The sequence below is a fragment of the Cyclopterus lumpus genome, chromosome 14 (assembly GCF_009769545.1).
Source record: "Cyclopterus lumpus isolate fCycLum1 chromosome 14, fCycLum1.pri, whole genome shotgun sequence".
NCBI classification, from domain to species: domain Eukaryota; kingdom Metazoa; phylum Chordata; class Actinopteri; order Perciformes; family Cyclopteridae; genus Cyclopterus; species Cyclopterus lumpus.
The window spans coordinates 22730991-22749637 of NC_046979.1; the positions used below are offsets into that span (position 1 = coordinate 22730991).

Consider the following 18647-nt stretch of genomic DNA (forward strand, 5'->3'; position numbering starts at 1 on the left):
ATATATACAAACTCTCTGTCATAAGCTTAAGGTTTGGAACCACGTGTTCCACATTTCTCCCGTGACTCATTCTTGTCGTAGCCTCGCTAATCTTTGAATAACGTCCAAATCATTTCACTGGTGGGAGGAAATATGAGGTCATGTGATCAAATATTTTAACAGTAAAAACTAAACATCTGTGCTTTTTGTTTTTTATAAGCATATACAAGGAGTTTTTATTGTTAATATGAGACTCATATGGACTCCTTTTACTCATAATATTAACTGATATGGAGTAAGAAGCCCCAACATGGCAATAAACGTCAATTTAGATTTCATAGAAGGTACGTGCACCCATTATCAAACACAATAATATAATAGCCAATGATAAGTACAATTATCTGACTAATAATTATTCACTTTAAACCATCTTACAACCAATGTCATCAAAAATATGCATGTCGGCAACAGAAGCACCAACTAGTCAGCAATTCAAACTGTTACCCATTACCAATTTTAAAATCTATGAGTTCAATATGTGTATGTTGCATTCGCCATCTTTGGCGTTTAAAGCCACAGTTCACCCCAAATATCCCAAATACCGATTTGTCCAGTTACCTGTGGTGCTTTCTATCAGTCTAGATGTGTTGGAGATACTGGCCCTAGAGACGTCTGCCTACTCAATACAATGGGACTGGATGGTCCTCGGCAAGAAATGCTAAATGCTAAGAAATGCTAAGAAATGCTAAAAAAAAGTCTAGCATTACTAACCCGGTTACCCAAGATACGATTTTTCTTCAGGGGGCCGTATAAATGAGATTAGATTTGAAAACAATACTACATTTTTCATTATTACAAAACTCTGCAGACTGAAAGATATCCATCCTGGCAACTCATTTAGCATACAACTGTATCTTGTTTGTGTCTCAAATAATCAGAAAGACTTAAAGTAAGTGGGATCACTAAGGATGCAGATTATTGCACTGGCCTTTATGAATATGGCCACAATGGAAACAGGATGGATTCTCTCTCCAGTGCTCTACAAAACAATACTCAATGCCAGACTGAATTACTTGCTGAGACAAGATATCTTTGCTGTGCAAAATCCATTAACCGCACAGCAAGTGTATCTGAAAGGAAGATTGAAGGGATTGTGGGAGGAACAGCATGTTTTCTTCGGCTTCGGAGCAAACAAGCTGTGTTGGTCCAGACCGCCGTGCTGCTGGACCCCAGACCTGCTGGATCTTACAGGTTCTGGTTCTACCTGACATAACAGGGATCCAGCTGAGGCTGCTGTTGTGATATGAGGAGAGTAACGGGTATGGACCGGTCCGTCCTTTTCAATTCAAGAGACACATGGCAGCATAAAGGGACTTCCTCTTCCTTCTGAATACTAATCCAAGACACTGCCCTTCTGCACATGGCAAAACCATCTCACATATGCAAACGCATGCATGCAAACTATATGTGTACTGTACGCTCATGAATTATGCAGGAAAATGTGATGCAACTGTCTAGACTGTGAAATGGAACACAGGATATCGAAGGTGGAATCCTTCCTTGGTGGAGGCCAGCTAATTGAAGTCCTGAATCCACCTCAGGAGTTGTGTTTAAATCTTCCATTAATCACACCAGCAGTCCGTCAGCGATGACATTTTTCCAGTACAAAATGCACCTCGAGTAAAAGCTGGAAATGAGTCAGCATTTTGACACTTCCGGTTCCCTCCAAATGAAGTCTCAGCGGTTAAAACAAGTCGAAGATATTTTAACGTTTGGGTCTACAATATAAAATATGTCATTGAATGTCCCGCTCTTGAATTTTGAAGCTTCTAAAAAAAAGACGTCTGCTAAGAAACGGTCAATGAGACGACTAAACGTTGGCTTTTATGCTTCAAAAATCATAAAAGTGGTGCGCATTTGTCAAGATTATCATGAAAAACATGTACGTTATCATAAATAGTTTTCCACAGATCTCATCTTCTACAATACTCCAAAGAATTCCAGTGGTAACATCTCATTGGCTTTTTGTGGAGGTAACCAGTTGAACTTCCTGTTGGCCTACAAACATAAGTCATCGCTGCTGCACTCTGCATCTCGGGAAGCACCCTGAAGAAAATGACATTACAATCTTCCTAGTGTGAGTTGATTTGCATTGAAAGTTAGAAATTAATTATCCCTTTTGGCATAGTTATGGCCTCCATGAAGTATATATATGGCACGATGGAGGGACAAAAGAAATGTATTTATTCATGTTCTGTCTATTCCCGACTGACTGGACTCAGTATTACGCGGATCATCCTCGATCATTACTGTCTTCATGGCGAGATGTCGTAGGACCATAATAAACATAACCATCAGCAAACTCAAGGACTCAACAGTGGATGTAGCAGGAAACACGGCCGGTTACTTTACTTCAGTAAAGGAGACTGCTTTTATGCAGCGATCATGGAAATGGCGTCCCGGAGGCCACGTACGGCACGCGGAATATTAAAGAATGCAGAAAGTGTTTTATTAGGCAAGACTTAACAAACCTCAAATATGTGCATTTAAACAAATATGTGCTTAGGCACGAATCCATCAGTCAGCTTATTGTGAGCGATTAGCCCCTTGAGGCAGGAGTCAGTTCCACCTCACTCACAAAGCCAAAACCTGTTACAGTTCATTCATAGAGCCAGGACTGCATTCTGAAACTATGTTATCGTCATTACATACGTTACATAAAATATGTAACGTATGTAATGCAAACTGCCTCCTTGGTGAAAGTCGGACAGTATTTAAGTTAGTATCTAGTTATTAATAAGGAGTTCTATTATTAGTACTGATATAAATATAAGACCATTTTTGGCTATTGGCTATATAAGGCCTATTTTATATATATATATATATATATATATATATATATATATATATATATATATATATATATATAATATTATATAAATTGCGTGTTCAAATTAATGGCATTAGCAAGCATAAATAAGACAATAATTGGCTATTGGCTATATAAGGCCTATAATATACTGTATATCTTTCTTTCTATATATAGAGATATATATATATATATATATATATATATATATATATATATATATATATATATATAATATTATATACATTGTGTGTGCAAATGAATGGCATTAGCAAGCATAAATGAGACAATAATTGGCTATTGGCTATATAAGGACTATAATATACTGTATATATTTCTTACTATATATAGAGAGAGATATATATAATATTATATACATTGTGTGTGTAAATGAATGGCATTAGCAAGCATAAATAAGACAATAATTGGATATTGGCTATAGAAGGCCTATAATAAATATATATATATATATATATATATATTTATATATATATATAATATTATATACATTGCGTGTGCAAATGAATGGCATTAGAAAGAAGCTGTTTAGCTGCCTAGAGCACAATCACTAGTGTCTAATCTTCCATACATCCTCTATTTTGCAATCATCTGCTCTGCATTTATCACATTCATCTCTAAATGTAGTATCTTGTGAAGAGCTTTGTGCTGGGAGGCGAATGAAGGAAGTGAAGCGTCTCATTGATGACGTTTGCATGATGTATGGTGGCTCCGAGTGGCCAAACAAACCTGACGGATGCGGAGAAAAAGAAATGCTGAAAATGGAAGCCGTTACAAAAACATGAATCTTTTAACAGAAAGATAAAAGGTGAGGTTGTGTTTATTCATGAACGTGTGACCGGACACCGACTTGTTGTATTAAAGGCCTCTGGTGTTGAGGGAACAGTGGATGAGTGGAAGAGGAGGGATTTCGGACACCAGGCCTTTGCTTTCTTTTACAACATTTTGATTTGGTCCTCCATCATGTACTGTACACTAACCAAAATGTTCATTCTGTTTGTGATAGAGTTCAAACAGATGCAGTCACTATCTTATTATTCGTATAAAATGTTCTGAGATGTTAATATGCTATTTGAGCAGTGACTCTAAACACCCTTTCATTGTGTGGCCATGAAACAGACAGGGAGGCTGGGAAGACACAAACACAATCCACTTGGCAGAATTCGGAATTCCCCGTCACCGTCCCCGTAACCTTTTTGTGGGTTTTTTCCTACTGACTGTTCCCTCCAAAAGTTAACCGTTTCACTGACGTGCTGCTCAGAGAACTGCAGGACATCCCCGTGGACTCAATGTACCGACGGTCAGGTGTTCCTCACATTAGAGATGCACCGCTTGTTTCACGGCCCCCCTCAGCCCCATCTCCAGGTACTTAAATACAAAGCACTTTCTGTCCATTTCCCCCGAACAGAGAAATAGTGTCTTTAAATTTAAGATGCTCTGCCATCTGTACCAAATGTCTGTGGCGCTTTATGAATGCCACTGACCACAGGGGGAGAGCGACTGAGGGGAAAGACTCACATATCCTCAAATCAATTTACACACACACACACACACACACACACACAGCCTGTTCTGAAGTGGGCGTCAAGTCATCCCTTGTCTCACCTTCATAGTCCGACTGACAGAACTCCAGGAGCCACTCCTCTCAGAGCCACTCCTCTCAAAGCCACTCCTCTAAGAGACACTCCTCTCAAAGCCACTCCTCTCAAAGCCACTCCTCTCAGAGCCACTCCTCTCAGAGCCACTCCTCTCAGAGCCACTCCTCTCAAAGCCACTCCTCTCAGAGACACTCCTCTCAAAGCCACTCCTCTAAGAGACACTCCTCTCAAAGCCACTCCTCTCAGAGACACTCCTCTCAAAGACACTCCTCTCAGAGACACTATTCTCAGAGACACTCTTCTCAGAGACACTCCTCTAAGAGACACTCCTCTCAGAGACACTCCTCTCAAAGACACTCCTCTCAGAGACACTCCTCTCAGAGACACTCTTCTCAGAGACACTCCTCTAAGAGCCACTCTTCTCAGAGCCACTCCTCTCAGAGACACTCTTCTCAGAGCCACACCTCTTTAGAGCCACACCTCTCAGAGCCACACCTCTCAGAGCCACTCCTCTCAGAGCCACACCTCTCAGAGCCACACCTCTTTAGAGCCACACCTCTCAGAGCCACACCTCTCAGAGCCACTCCTCTCAGAGCCACTCTTCTCAGAGCCACACCTCTCAGAGCCACACCTCTTTAGAGCCACACCTCTCAGAGCCACACCTCTCAGAGCCACTCCTCTCAGAGCCACACCTCTCAGAGCCACTCCTCTCAGAGCCACACCTCTTTAGAGCCACACCTCTCAGAGCCACACCTCTCAGAGCCACTCCTCTCAGAGCCACACCTCTCAGAGCCACTCTTCTCAGAGACACTCCTCTAAGAGACACTCTTCTCAGAGCCACTCCTCTCAGAGCCACTCTTCTCAGAGCCACTCCTCTCAGAGCCACTCTTCTCAGAGCCACTCCTCTCAGAGCCACTCTTCTCAGAGCCACACCTCTCAGAGCCACTCTTCTCAGAGACACTCCTCTAAGAGACACTCTTCTCAGAGCCATTCCTCTCCGCGTTGACCTCTTTCTGCTAAAGAAGTACACCAACAACCTAAACCCAACCTCCCGGCGGATGGTTCCCCCACGGTGTTCCAGTCCTCAGAATGCAGCACGTTCCTGCTCACAACCTCATTCAGAACTGAACTTGACTTATAGAAGGGCACAGTCCTTAACGCGGGTCACTGCTGACCCTAAGTCCATTTCTTTTTATTGTCGTACACTGAATGAAGGAAGCAGTTCAGACCTCACGCTTCTCCTGCAGTGCATCTGAACACATGAACTGGGTCTACGGCCGTATACCTCACTGCCTTTGCGTGTCTACTTAGGAAGATTTCACGTAGACTGCCCCCCCCCCAAAAAATAATTCTCCTTGAGAGCTAAACAAACAAATCCGACCCGCAATCAACACTATCGCGTTTCAAACGGCCATTTACACCTCGCTGACACCGCAGCAATGCCCAAAGCGGTGCCAGGCAGACGGGCACAGACGGGACATACCACGGGGGTCGTGTGAGACCTTGACCGAGGGTCTCTCTCTCCTCACCCGGCGAGGGCCGTGACACGGCACCGCAGCGCCTCCCAGCCGTCCCACCAACACACCGACCCGGCAGCTGTTCAGAACTCCCTTTTAGCTCCAAGATGTTACTCAGGGAAATGGAGGCGTGTGTCACTGCGTGGACCCTTTTGGTCAATGTGGTATAATTTAGATGGTTTAAGTCTTCTAAACTCGGCTGTGGAGTCCTCGGGGAGGCTTTGCGCTGAAAACTAGTTTTTGGGATGAATCTATTTTTTTTTCGAGATTCTTTTCTTTCTATTTCCGGGCTGGGGAAGATCAATCTTTTTGGAGGGGTTGACTGTTGTCAAAAAATATTGAGCCTATAGTATTTGTGATAAACAACCAAGTGGTCAATGATAGCACATAGAAGTTCATCCCTGTTCTGTAATGCAGCCTCTAAAACCAGGAAAAGACACTATAGCTTAATACAATATGTAATCTCATATCACGATGCTGATATGAGCCTTATTTAGAAATTGTGTGGGTTCTATGAATAACTTGGGTATCTGTGGAGACTCAGTGGGGCCCTCACATCGTCATACTGGCTCTGCTTTTACCTTTAATTCAAACTTTCTGTGAAACATCTCGATCTTACTCTCCGTTTATTGAGAATTGCAGAAATGCCATTGAATTCCATTGTATAAACCATCTTTTTTCCCAAAAATTGTCTGTCATCACATTCTGAATATTTATCCCCACCTCCCCCCGAACAACTCGCTGCAAATAGCTCATTATGTCTGTTATTTTGGCCCTGCAGCATTTTTGGCAGCGACACCTTCGCTACGCTGAGCCAAAAGCCTGTAAAACACAAACTGAAACGTTTGGCGTCGAAGACGTTGTTCCTGTTATTTAGTGGTGAAAAGGCAGCACGCATCCACGCTGCTGCTGCTGCTGCTGCTGCTGCTGCTGCTGCTGTACCAACACACTCTTTTTATAATCCGAGAGGCTGATTTATGGACACATCTTTAGACGCATTCATATTGTTTTGGTTCTGGCTGGCTAAATTAAATACACACCTTTTGAAAAGGCATTTGAAATGAAACTGTGGATATGCAGAGCAGAACTTCTACTGGGCTTTAATACACTGTGAACATTTGACTTTAATTGGGTGGTAAAATTTGAAGTTATTGCATTTTATCCAAAAAAAATCCCTGTGTCTTTATAGGCAGTTAAGGCAAGGCATCACAACTGGACTCAGTCCTGATTGGCTCCCCTCATTAAATAAGTTTCCAGGCATTGGCACTGCATTAAAGTGGAAAAGCAGGTTTACCTCAATTGCAAGAGCTGCTGCTGTCGGTCAGTCGCGGCCATATTAGGACTCAAATAGTACAAATCAACCTCTGACTGAACCTTGTTTCATAAAAAGGTAATAAAAGAAATGTCTCGCGCCTGGAGTTATTGTGCATTTACATAACATTATGGAACCTTTAACCACATTTGAGGACAACCTGGAAAGGCCTTCATTTGCCAACGGTATAAAGGAATGTGTACAATGTCACACGTCAAAAGAAAAAGCTGCACAGATATTGAAGGGAACCCTTCGAAGTAGCGTACTTTTGACTGAAACCTCCACATCTGTCATTTAGATTGGAGCAGATATATGCAGCAGACAGCTGCCCAAGCCAAATAGCATATCGGTCTGTCTCTTCACAATAGTCTCCATTATGCTCATAGTCTTGTTATGTCTTCTGCAAACCAGAGAGACATGCATTACAAGGAGCTTTACTTTGTTCCTCTGAAACCGACCCTCGATCCACACGCTACTAAATAATATGACCAGTCTCTAGATTTCTGAAGACACTTAAAATTGATAAGACATCCCATTTCTTCCTGAATTCTTCCTCACTGTTCAGGAATGTCTTGAACAATACGATCTTTGGGAGAGCGAGGCTCTTATCGCAGCACATCTCCTAACATGCTAATTACCCCGCACGCAGTTTGAGTTCATTTATTATGCATGAAATAATCTAATATGATGACTGGGATAATTATGCGCACACAGATAAGATAAAAGAGTAGTAACCAATTATGGAGCGGGAGTTGGGAAAAGTAATTATTCTTTGTAGTGGAAAGAAGTCTCGGCTCGAGAAGAAAAAAAAAAGAGAAATAAAATGGGGGTTCGGTCTTTCTTTCAGTTCACGGCTCTGCAATTAACATGTGGAATCATGTCTGCACTCCGCGATGGTGTTTAAGGAATGTTGTGTCGATTGAGCACACGTAACATCGAGAACTTTAAGGGACAAAAATAAGGTTCATTTACATGCCATTTACATCTCTGAGGCTCCTCCCACATGCCACGAGGCCGCCGCAAATCACAGGGAACTCGGCAGTGGTTTTTTGAGAGTTATGAATTTAACTTTTACGTGATGAATTGTGTCGGACTGGAGTTTGAGCGGGGGTTACATAACCACATGAAGAAAAACAAAAGGCATGATTAATACAGAATAAAAACAGACTAACTAAAAGACCATTTATCTGACTCAGGAGTCCGCATGTCCTGAAGCCTCTGTCCCCCATTAGCAGGTCCAGGTTCTTCTCTCCTGATTACTTGCAGAGCCGACGCTCCGGGCCCAACGCGGCACTCTGACACCAGTCGCCAAAGCTCAGAGTCGTCCCCAAGACGGCCTCCCCAAACAACACTAAAACCCCTTTCCACGGGATCGACAGATTTTCTAACTGGCAGCAGAACTCGGGTCTGGGTTGATCCTGCAGTCCTTTCAGAACAGGAAGTGAAGGATAATGAACGAGAACAAAGAGACTTAAACTAACCATCAGCCGCCGCCTGCTCTGTGGCTTCAAACTGGAGGTTAATGTCAGTGGCACCCGTGTTTCCTTACACAGCAGAGTCGTAACGTTCAGAACGTAATGAAGTGAGAAGAGGGGGACGGCGAGGACCCAGGAGACGGCCAACGCCACAACCGCTGGCTCATACGGCTCATAATCACATTGCAACTCTTCATAGATTACACTTTCTGGCACGGTGTAGAGAGCATTGTGTGTCCAACGTAACACAACTGTGTTCAGGGGACATACTTTTTACCAGGGAACAGAGTAAATCAATGTCCTCGTTCACTCACTCACTCTACATGTGTCGTAGAGTGTGTGAGTGTCACAGTGCAGGACTGTCTCCCCAGATCAGACTCCTGTGTGTGTGTGTGTGTGTGTGTGTGTGTGTGTGTGTGTGTGTGTGTGTTTCTTCTTCTTTTCACTCTCTGAAGTGGGTGAAAACTCTGCCCCTGTACAAATAGTTTGGTTCATTAGCTGTTCTCAAAGACTAAAGTGAATGGACATGTTTTAAAGTTAACAACTAAATAGTTGTTGGCGCTTTGCCCACATCCTCCCGAGCGGCGCCGAGCATGTGCAGCTCTCGCCAGAGGGGGAAACGAGATGGCTCACTCCTGAGCTACTTCCATCGTCAGCTCTTTGTTTCATTCTCTGAAAGTAAGCCGGTCGTGGCCCGACGCGGCGTCGGACCGGCCCCTCGTGGTCGAGCCCGCTGTGCACTAAAGCCAGTGAGAGATTCGAATTGTTCGGGGGTTAAACGTTAATAAAGGAAACACTTCCTGTCTCGTGCCTCGAGTTACTTTTTTAGTTGAAGCCAACGGCATGACCTAACCTCACAACATAACCATAACAACTATGAATCATGCTCTTATTTCATTGACATGACATTGACTTGCTGTAAAACTAATTAAATGCACTTTGCATTCGGGTTACAACATTTAGAGATTTGGCCGTTTCGTTACTTAAAAACACGTCCTCACTAGTTGGAAACGCTTATTGGGATGCATTACACATTAACATGTGGTTGTGAACCATATATGTGCATTTAGTTAGTCTGTGTTGTGACTTGTTATGTGAAGCTCAAAGCTGGCTAAACAGTTGGACTCCAGGGGACTCCAAATGGACTCAGCATCGAGACCATTTGAGACGACAATCGACAAGCCAATGACACATCAGCCTGAATGAAATATAATAATACAGGAATTAGAACAGTTTGGTCCTCCTTTAATATCTGAAGAGCGACAAGTCCTATGAAACACCATAAAAGATGACGCCTTCCCACATAGACATGCACTGCACTGAGCTGTCATCAAGTCATGTTTCATAGCCGGGGACAGAGAGGAAGTCATGTTGCAGCTAATAAGAGCGATCAGTGAACCGCCTTCGCTTCGCTGTACGGCGCTCTCACTGACGTCCGTCCATGAGCTGCACTGACAAGTGGAGGTTAACAGAAAGTACAGGAATGGACGTGGAGAGAGAGTCTCACGTCAAAATAAAGGAGCAGCTATAGACTGAGCGAAAATATTGTCCTTCAGATCAATTGTGTCCTGGGGTGCAATACGCCGAAACATTCAGATGAGATGCGAGTGGCACGAAAGAGCAAAACACTTGAATAATATCTCTGGAGAGGACTCTGAAAACCGGAGCCGTGTTCCAGTAAATAGCCCTTTGGAGGTCACAACTTTAGCGCTGTTGCATTTCCTTTCAAAGTGCAGCACACTTTAATGGGCTGCTCTGGCAATAATCAAAGGGGGATTTCAAAAGGCCATCTACCGCCATTTCAAAGCTCCCAACCTAGCTCCTCTGTGCGTGGAACAGCTGCAAATGTCCCCGAGAGGGGAAAAGCACCACGTCGAGGCGAGAGTCCACGTCGGTAAGAGAAGTTAGCCGCTTGCCTGTCCGTCTTCAGCTCTGTGCTGACGGGGTCTGACTCACAGAGGAGGACCAGCAGCCTTCCTGCTGCCGGCAGCCCGCAGTGCCCCAAAACAGCTGGAACTAAACCTGCAGTCGGAAACCGCTGGAGCTTAAAGCGATACTTTGAGCATTTTCATCCTTAATGTGAACAAAACAGGTTGCACATCCCTCCATGTTGCCAGCACCTAAAGGCCCCGTTTATCTAGCAGAGAGGACATATGCCACTCTCTCTGCCAACTGGTTCAGTGGTCCTACTCTTCCCACAATGAGGCTCTAGGTTCCCCTCTTGACTCGGTTCTTTTCAAAATAAAATAAAATCTTCACGGGAAGTTAGGTCTGGGCAACAAAAACAATAAAACCACTTAGAGTGAGGAAAAGATCTCGGGTTGACCGACGAGTCAAGTGATGAACGAGTGACGTGACAAAATAAGTCAACGTGGATTTGTTGGTTTCACCCGGGACACTAACAGCAGTCTCCTTTGTGAAAGTCCTGTTTATTTCATCGTACTGTATCAAATGTCTTTTGTTCCACCGTCAAGCTTTGATTGAGCTTTTTTGATTGATGCTTCAAATTTCATATTTAATGTCATCAGGCTGAACAATGACAAATACAGACAAACTTACTAATATTACAATAGCAATGTTACTAAAGGTAAACACAGAGTAAAAAGCCGTGTGGTGAGTTCTGAAGCTTTTACGTGTCTTTAAGAGTCTAAATGTGACGACTGGACGTCCTCACCGGGACACTGGTCCACCTGGACGTCCCTTACTGGGACACTGGTCCACCTGGACGTCCCTTACTGGGACACTGGTCCTCCTGGACGTTCCTCACCGGGACACTGGTCCTCCTGGACGTCCTCACCGGGACACTGGTCCACCTGGACGTCCCTTACTGGGACACTGGTCCACCTGGACGTCCCTTACTGGGACACTGGTCCTCCTGGACGTTCCTCACCGGGACACTGGTCCTCCTGGACGTCCTCACCGGGACACTGGTCCACCTGGACGTCCCTTACTGGGACACTGGTCCACCTGGACGTCCCTTACTGGGACACTGGTCCTCCTGGACGTCCCTTACTGGGACACTGGTCCTCCTGGACGTTCCTCACCGGGACACTGGTCCTCCTGGACGTCCCTTACTGGGACACTGGTCCTCCTGGACGTCCTCACAGGGTCACTGGTCCTCCTGGACGTCCTCACTGGGACACTGGTCCTCCTGGATGTCCTCACTGGGACACTGGTCCTCCTGGATGTCCTCACTGGGACACTGGTCCTCCTGGACATCCTCACTAGGACACTGGTCCTCCTGGACGTCCTCACCGGGACACTGGTCCTCCTGGACGTCCCTTACTGGGACACTGGTCCTCCTGGATGTCCCTTACTGGGACACTGGTCCTCCTGGACGTCCTCACTGGGACACTGGTCCTCCTGGATGTCCTCACAGGGACACTGGTCCTCCTGGACGTCCCTCACTGGGACACTGGTCCTCCTGGACGTCCTCACTGGGACACTGATCCTCCTGGACGTCCTCACTGGGACACTGGTCCTCCTGGATGTCCCTTACTGGGACACTGGTCCACCTGGACGTCCCTTACTGGGACACTGGTCCTCCTGGACGTCCCTCACTGGGACACTGGTCCTCCTGGACGTCCTCACAGGGACACTGGTCCTCCTGGACGTCCCTCACTGGGACACTGGTCCTCCTGGACGTCCCTTACTGGGACACTGGTCCTCCTGGACGTCCCTCACTGGGACACTGGTCCTCCTGGACGTCCCTTACTGGGACACTGGTCCTCCTGGACGTCCTCACAGGGACACTGGTCCTCCTGGATGTCCTCACAGGGACACTGGTCCTCCTGGACGTCCCTCACTGGGACACTGGTCCTCCTGGATGTCCTCACAGGGACACTGGTCCTCCTGGACGTCCTCACAGGGACACTGGTCCTCCTGGACGTCCTCACTGGGACACTGGTCCTCCTGGACGTCCTCACTGGGACACTGGTCCTCCTGGAGCTTGTGGTGGTGACGTGAGGTCATGTGACCCTGATGTAGTTAGGCTATAGTTCATTTAACGTTAGCTGGTTACTTCTGATGATTATATTAAAACTTTAAAAATCATAAAAGTAGTGTTCATTAGTGAAGATTATCTATCTGAACCGAACGTGTCAGTAACATAAACGTTTGTTTGCCATTTCATTAAGAACCAAGTTTTAAAAAGAATTATGGATTTTCAATAGCTGTGACCTCATCCGGGCCCATGCATTTATTCATTCTGCACAAATATGCAGCCACACAGCACTTGGTGGGATTTTCTCTGCTATGATCTGCTGTTGAATTCAAATCAAATATGTTGAACCTCACCCAGCTCAGCTGTTACCAGGACTCTCAAATATAATAAATTCAGGATTTACTGGCAGGCTTCATATTTCTCTGTGTGAAGCTGTGCTCATTTATTAGGATTATCTACATTCCACCAGAGATAAGAAGCAGCGGCACAATGAGGTTCACAGTCCCGTTAGAGGTCTTTAAAAGCAGAATATATAATAAGCTGTTGCTAATTTGATTTTGTGCTTGATCCTTGAATAATACCACTGATGTCTAAAAATATAGGTTTTAATTGTTTTTAATGCTAAAATAATGACATCAAAAGCACAAAAGCAATGTAGTCCAACACTCTGAACACTGAAGACATCAGAGGGGGAAATACACGACTTCTTACACGTCTTTGAAATGTCAGCCACAGTAAACACTATCTGTGAGTACATCCTGCTGGTGCAAACCCTCAGCTGTATTCTATGCCACGATTTCGACTTAGTTTATGGAATGTGTCCCTGCTGGCTTTTCATTTCCTCCGTCTGAAAAAAAAGGAATGCAATCAGAGGACTGACGCTAAAATCATTACCTAATGACTAAAGCCTTTGTATGACTTCTCCCATGCTGCGGCGTTCACTGTTCGTGCACACATCGCACATTATTGTGTGGAGAGGAGCGTTTCCGAGCCGTTTGTTTGACTGTCTGCAGGCCAAATTGATTCAAATGTGCCGAGCCCAATCAATCAGCGACTCACGTGAAGACCGATATTCTTTTTATAGCCCAAAACGTCGTGATGAGAGCGAAGCCATTACGACACAACGTGCCGTTGTAATTATGCGTTAAAGCGACAGAAGATGTGATTTGTTATTTTGTGGCTAGTTGTTAAGAAGGCAGTGAAAGGATCACGATTCTGGAAGTGGACATGACTGGCGGTGATAATGGTGTTTAAAAGACGGGCTGCACTCAACGCCACTGGATGTTCAATCAATGGGGGGGGGGCAGAAGTTTGGCTTCACTTCTGGGGAGCCGGTGACAAACTTTCCTGAATGCTGTCCCAATAGAAGAAGAGTGATCGGTGTGCGACTCATTTTTTGCCATATATTATGTTCTTATGATGATGCAAGGGTTCATACTCTATCAGGAATGTTACACAACGGGGAAGCAGTGCTTGTATAAATGTGAATGTGCAATAAAAAATAGTGTGTCTCTAAAAATCTATGAATAATGTTGATAGATAATTGTGATCTCAATATTGATCAAAATACTCCTGATTATCGTTGTGGACATGTCTCCATCAGAGTCAATACAACACATCATGGGGACAGTTAGAGAACAAAACCAAATGAAAGAGTTACTTTAAAATAATGACTTTCCTTGTTCATTCATCAGTGGGTGATTTTCTCAATTAATTGATTTGGTCAATAAATGAGACAAATTTCCAACAATATTTCCCAAAGCCCAAGATGATGTCCACACATGTGGTTGGTGTCCAAGAATCAAAGATATTCCGTTTATTGTCACAGACGGTGCGTAAACCAGGAATATATAATACATGTGACTGTTACTTCTCCCAAAATGATTCTAAGACCAATTTGTCGATTAATTTAAAAGTCGACGGCTCGTCAATGAGTCGTTGCAGCTCTGCTTGAAACGTGGGGGACATTTATTTTTTCATATTCTACTGATGCATCACTCCACTGTATAACAATCGGCGCCTGACTGCACGTATTTCCATGACATCTCTATGTCCTTCCAGGAACAAAGCTCCGTGATGTTGACGCACAGAGGATCATTAAATGTGCCTGCTGCTCCTCTTGGAGCATAAATCAAGCCGATCCATCTCTCCGACCCCGCTCCCTGGTGACTTACTCAGAGCCATGCCAACGCAGCACTGGCTGCGGAATGAGCAAGGGTAAGCATGCAGGGGCTGTCTTTAAGCTGAGCCGTCTGACGGCATAAACAGGCCTCCTCTTGAGAGCAATGGGGATCAAGCGGGCTCAGTGGGCATGACCTGTGGGGGCCCCAGACACGGCCCCGAACACGCAACACAACACAATTGTCTTAAAGATTGCTGCTCGACTGAACATGAGAGAAACTAGCCTACATCACATTGCCCACGGGCCCGGAACAGGACCTAGATGCACTCCGCCGAGGATACCCGGCAGACTGAAGCCTTATGAATAATTCTGAACATCCTCTGGCTTTCTTTTTTCCCTGCCTGATTTAAGAGAGTGAGGCCCTACAAAACAAATTAGACATCTCACAATCGGATGGCTGAGGAAAGGAATCTCACAAAGTGAGGCCTGGTAGCCTTACGAGACCCTTAAAAGAAAAAGGAAAGGAAAAAAAAACTCCAGACTGTCTCAAGAATAATGTCCTGGTTTCTTCTGCAGCGTGCAGGCTGGTTTTAGAGGCAAAGGCAAAAAGGAAGTGACAAGACATTTGCTTCGTGGTTCAATTTCCTCGATTGCTTTATGGCCATACATAAATGCTTAAATTGGTTTGTAACATATGCTCTCCTCGCTCTGTTTACTTCCTTCATTTAGTGTGACTGAATCACTTTATTAGCGATTATCCCCCCAAAAGCTGCAGGAATGCACAGCATCACACCTCATCATGTAATTTGTCCATATAGTAGGAATGAGAATATGCAAATAGCAGCAGAGTATTTTGGAGCGGCAGATTCGCCCCCGGGCTGCTTGTCCAATGACACAAATCATCAATTAAGATCTCAGCAGGGTTTGGGGATAAACTAATTTGCCATTAATCCTATCTGACGATATGTAGAGCCGTGTGGGGTTCATCACAACAAAGAACAAACATCACTGAGGGTGATTAGCTTTGACTGTGTGTGTGTGTGTGTGTGTGTGTGTGTGTGTGTGTGTCCACCGTCAGGATCCATTCCCAGCTGAGGCGTACCACTTTGAGACACTGTCAAAAGGTGCACCATCACAGCATAATGATCATGTCTCGGCCTTTCAGCAGAAAGTCTTTTTAAAGCGTTTTCTTTCACTGGTGCGAGTTTCTACGCCCCGGCTCTCCCCACCTGCCCCATGTGTTTGACGGAGGGAGCTAAAGTGGTCTGAATCGCCATTGTGATTTCTCAGGGAAGCACATGATTAGTAAACAAATGGTTCAGGCATATTCAATTAGGCTAATGTACTCCCAGAGCTCACGCCGTGGTCTTGGCGTTAAGTGACAGATGGCAACAAAGACACTGCGACAGTTGAGTCCCACGTCTACACTGAACTTTACATGAGCGACGGGTTTGTGAACCAATCTGTGTTTGTACAAGTACATGTTTGGGATATTCGCGGGGGCCGAGATCAAAGCCGAACGCGACGGAACAGGCGAGTCGACTGGACTCATAAAAGTACCGACGCAGCAAACCGGCACCTTTGTTTCACCGGAACGATCAAAACCAGAGCAGGACGCTCGCCGACCGATGGGACGAGTCACGCCGACAGCACGGCCAGGGAGCAGGTCATTGGAATAGTCATTGGGGCAGTTGTGGAATAGAAAGTGGTGAGTGGCACACAAAGAACGCCAGTGTTCAGTGCAGAGGGGATCTGGGAGTAAACATTAGCCTTCACGGAGATGCAGAGAGCATTAAACCCTTCAATCAAAGAGGTATTCACCCACAGGGAGAGACTCCCCGTTTGGCCTTTTCCGATGCAGACAAGTGAGCAACGCACTTTGCTTGACATTTCTTTCTGGAATAAATGCAAGAAATTAGCTTGATAATAAAATAACTATTTTTCTTTAAATGCTGAACATGAACTGCAGATAGAAAATGAAAACTGACTGCGTCACAAGTTCCACATTTAAAAAAACAATATATTCACAAAACGTAAGTGATTTAAATCACTGATTCAAAACAAGAAACTACATTTGAAAATAAAGGTAATACCACATACATATATATATATTCTTCAATTTGACATAGTAATTTGTTTGTTTTTGTGCAAAACAAACAAACACAGCCACACACACACACACACACACACTGGCACTACTGTCTACAATACAATTTATTATGAACAAAGAAAACTGCCGTAGTAACTTTGATTAAATCTGGGTCATTTTACTCTGAAAATCCGTTAGCGTTTCTTTTCTTTACTAACACGCCAGTCAAAATAAAAGCATTTGACTGGAATAAAACACACCGCGGAACTTCAACCGTCAGAAAACTGCGGTGGCAGAAAAGAGACAACGAGACGAGGCTTGTTCTGTTTGCATGGCAGATTTACACCGCGAGCTGTTCACTGCACACCGGAACGCAGCGGTCCGCAGCCGGTGACCAAGCCGTCACAACGCGCCCGCTTCCCGCAGCTATCTGCGCTCAGTCCGTCCGCTGGTCACTACCACCGGGAGCATCACAACCTCTCCCAATTAAAAGCCTCCGCCGCCTAAAGCAACACATCCCACGTACAGGATGCACGCAGCACAAACATTACCGACACATTTATCTTTTCTTTTTTTTTTTTTATCCAAAAACCGCAAAAGAAAAGAAAAAAAATCCACTGGTCTCTCAGTCCAGCACAAAAAAGCATCTCCTCTCTTTTCCCTCTCTCTTTTTTCTCCCCCTCCTCTACTCCCTCCCTCCTCCCTGACTCTCTCTCTCTCTCTTTCTTTCTTTCTTTCTTTCCCTCCCTCTCTCTCTCTTCTCTCCCTCTCTCTCCCTCTCTCTCTCGCTCTCTCTCTCTCTCTTGTCTCCCTCTCTCTCTCTCTCTCTCTCCCTCTCTCTCTCTCTGTCTCTCTCTCTCTCTCTCTCGCTCTCTGTCTCTGTCTCTCTCTCTCTCTCTCTCTGGCCAGGCTGGCTGTCTGACTGTATGAATAATGTCCTGCCTTTTGTAATGAAGGGGGAGGGGGGGGGGGGGGGGGGGGGGAAGGGGAAAAAGGACGCTGAAGTGGTAAAGCCCTGCTCCCATGCACTGACATTGAAAATGAATGACAGCTTACCTGCATGCCAATCTTCATCAGACTGACACTGGGCTGACAGCACAGCCTATACTCCTCCACACAGCCGATGACGTCAGCCGCGCCTGGCCCCTCCCACCTCCATCTCCGCTCCCCGTTTTTTTTCCCAACACCGGGCTGCTGATGCCTTCCAGTGTCCGTGGGAAATACGGCAATCACGCGTGGGGGTTTCGCTAGAACGGTAAGGGGGATGTTGGTTGGAGGTGATGACGCACCAACATTTCAAAATAAAAAATATACACATGGATTATTCTTCTTGTGTTATATGTTTGTTTGTTTTTCCTGATCAGTTTGAAGGACACGTTCAAGATTGACAGTCAATAACCAGCATGTTCAACATCAACCACTAATACACAAGACATGTCTTATGTGTTCTATTTTGACATTAACTTTTTCAACATATATTAAAAAAGTATATGGAACCTCCAAAAACGTTGCTTTTAAACATCTTTTTCTATTTACACTATTATTTAAAAAGTTTTTTTAAATTGTGGATGTTTATATTATAATACATGCCCCGTACCCTTTTGTCATTGTATTTGTATATATATATATATATATATATATATATATATATATGTATATATATATATATATATGTGTGTGTGTGTGTGTGTGTGTGTGTGTGTGTGTGTGTGTGTGTGTGTGATT

General features: G+C 44.7%; 1 protein-coding gene across 1 annotated transcript in view; it reads right to left on the bottom strand.

Annotated features, from left to right (window-relative positions):
* Window positions 1–18047, bottom strand: part of pknox2 (pbx/knotted 1 homeobox 2) — an 87127-nt gene extending 69080 nt beyond the window's left edge. Inside the window, exon 1 of the mRNA XM_034550465.1 lies at window positions 17979–18047. The gene's annotated coding sequence lies outside the window, so the exon portion shown is untranslated. The remainder of the gene's footprint in view (window positions 1–17978) is intronic.
* Window positions 18048–18647: the final 600 nt, after the last annotated feature.